Raw genomic sequence first — 2,703 nt, forward strand, 5'->3', positions numbered from 1 at the left:
CCACCATGCCCAGCTAATGTTTTTGTATTTTTAGTAGAGACGGGGTTTCATCATGTTGACCAGGATGGTCTCGATCTCTTGACCTCGTGATCCACCCGCCTCAGCCTCCCAAAGTGCTGGGATTACAGGCTTGAGCCACCGCGCCCGGCTAGGATTTTTTTTTTTTTTAGATACAGTCTCGCTTTGTCACCAGATCTGGAATGCAGTGGCACTATCTCAGCTTGCTGCAACCTCTGCCTCCAGGGTTCAAGCAATTCTCCTGCCTCAGCCTCCTGAGCTGGGACTACAGGCAGGTGCCACTGTGCCCAGCCAGTTTTTGTAATTTTAGTAGAGAGAGGGTTTCACCATGTTGGCCAGAATGCTCTTGATATCTTGACCTCATGATGCTATCGCCTCGGTCTCCCAAAGTGCTGGGATTACAGGTGTGAGCCACCACGCCCAGTCTTTTTATCTTCTTTTGAGACAGGGTCCTACTCTGTCACCCAGGCTAGAGTGCAGTAGCAAGATCACAGCTCACTGAAGTCTTTACTTCCTCGGCTTAAGTGATCCTCCCACCTTGGCTTCTCAAAGTGTTGGGATTACAGGCGTGCGTCACTGTGCCCAGCCTAGGGTAGTCTATTTCCTGCTATGTTTCTTTAAAAAAAAAAAAAAAAAAAAAAAGGCCTATGGAATTTAAGATTTTACTTTTTCTTTGGTAATGATTAAAGGCTTCAAGTTTACCTCCTTGGTTATCAAGGTTCAAAGGGTCTCCCTTTACACATAAAGCCAAAGGGGCCAGGTGTGGTGGCTCAGGCCAATAATCCCAGCATTTTGGGAGGCTGAGGCGGCTGAATCACTTGAGGTCAGGAGTTTGAGACCAGCCTGGCAAACACGGTGAAACCCAGCCTCTACTAAAAATACACAAATTAGCCAGGCATGGTGGCAGGCCCCAGTAATCCCAGCTACTCGGGAGGCTGAGGCAGAAGAATCGCTTGAACCTGGGAGGCAGAGGTTGTAGTGAGCCTAGATTGTGCCACTGCACTCCAGCCTGGGCAATAGAGTGAGACCCCACCTCTTTAAAAAAAAAAAAAAAAAATAGAATCGCCTGAACCCTGGGAGGCAAAGATTACAGTGAGCTGAGGTTGCTCCACTGCACTCCACTCCGGGCAACAGAGTCAGACTCTGTCTCAAAAAATAAAGCCAAAGAAACTGAAAAAATCCTCCAAACACCTTTAGTGAATGGTAAGCTGACTTCTGATGTGACTCTCATTAAAAGCTTTGACCACCTTTCACTTCAATACAAAAATTTCCCAATACTTAGATAACAGACTTTGGCTGGGCACGGTGGCTCACGCCTGTAACCCCAGCAGTTTGGGAGGCCAGGGTGGGCAGATCGCCTGAGGTCAAGAGTTCAAGACCCACCCGGCCAACATGGCAAAACCCTATCTCTAGGAAAAATACAAAAAATTAGCTGGGTGTGGTGCCTGTAGTCCCAGCTACTCGGGAGGCTGAAGCATGAGAATCACTGGAACCTGGGAGACGGGGATTGCAGTGAGCCAAGATCACACCACTGCACTCCAAACTGGGAAACAGAAGAAGACACTGTCTTCTCTCCACCCTACCCCCCCACCAAAACAAAAAAGACAATACCTTTTCATTTTATACAACGGCAGCACCACCTGGTGGTAAATCTGGAGAACTTTACAAGAACGGGACATTTTTGCCTAAAGACAATTGGGTTCACTTTCTAGGAAGGATAGATTCATGGGTGTTTGAAGGGATATCGGACAAAATTACAGCTTCTGGCTAAGTCCTATCAATGTATACATGGAGTTTAGTAGAAGGTTATTAGTTCAATGTTTGGCAACTATAGTATAGAAAGTTAACAGGTGTTATAATTGTGCTCAAACTTAGCAAACACATGATTAAAATGTTAAACAGGCTTTTGTGTTTTTGTTTTTGTTTTCGTTTTGAGATAGTCTCACTCTGTCACCCAGGCTGGAGTGCAGCGGCATGATCTCAGCTCACCAAAACCTCTGCCTCCCGGGTTCAAGCGATTCTCCTGCCTCAGCCTGAGTACCTGGGATTACAGGCACCCGCCACCACGCCCGGATAATTTTTGTGTTTTTAGTAGAGACAGGGTTTCACCACGTTGGCCAGGCTGGTCTTGAACTCCTGACCTGAGGTGATCCGCCCACCCTGGCCTCCCAAAGTACTGGAATTACAGGAGTGAGCCACTGCACCCAGCTGGTTTCTTGGATTCTCCTGCTTCAGCTTCCCAAAGTGTGGGATTACAGGCGTGAACCACTATGCTGGGTTGAGATTTATCGGTATGTCAATCTTCCTTTTGGATCTCCAGGGAAAAGTATTTTGCCAACACCCTTATAGTATGGCTGTATTCCTAAAACACCACATACTCTGGGAAGATGAAATTGGTCAACTCACTAGACTTTTTAAATTCAAATATAAGTAGCAAGCTAACACATTTTGAATTTTTACTGTGCATATATATTGCTGGTTTCTCATTCAACCATCTTAACAAGTTTATGACATAGGTATTTATTCCTATTTTGCAGATGAGGCTACTGAGGCATATACAGATTAAGTTACTTGCTTGTATGTTGGACACACACAGCTGCTATGTGACAGAGTAGAAATCTGGGCCGTCTGACTATCTACACTCATAATCACTATGCAATTCTGCCTTCCCAAAGGTAAAAAAAA

The 2,703-nt window shown here is 45.8% G+C and overlaps 2 protein-coding genes across 5 annotated transcripts in view; both read right to left on the minus strand.

Annotated features, from left to right (window-relative positions):
* CHTF8 (chromosome transmission fidelity factor 8) overlaps positions 1–2,703 on the minus strand; it is a 14,246-nt gene that overhangs the window by 4,455 nt on the left and 7,088 nt on the right. The window lies entirely within an intron of this gene.
* The window catches only part of DERPC (DERPC proline and glycine rich nuclear protein), a 14,244-nt gene that overhangs the window by 4,455 nt on the left and 7,086 nt on the right, over positions 1–2,703 (minus strand). The gene's annotated exons all lie outside the window — the stretch shown is intronic.

The sequence above is a fragment of the Cebus imitator genome, unplaced genomic scaffold (genome assembly GCF_001604975.1).
Source record: "Cebus imitator isolate Cc_AM_T3 unplaced genomic scaffold, Cebus_imitator-1.0 Scaffold118, whole genome shotgun sequence".
In the NCBI taxonomy this organism is placed as follows: domain Eukaryota; kingdom Metazoa; phylum Chordata; class Mammalia; order Primates; family Cebidae; genus Cebus; species Cebus imitator.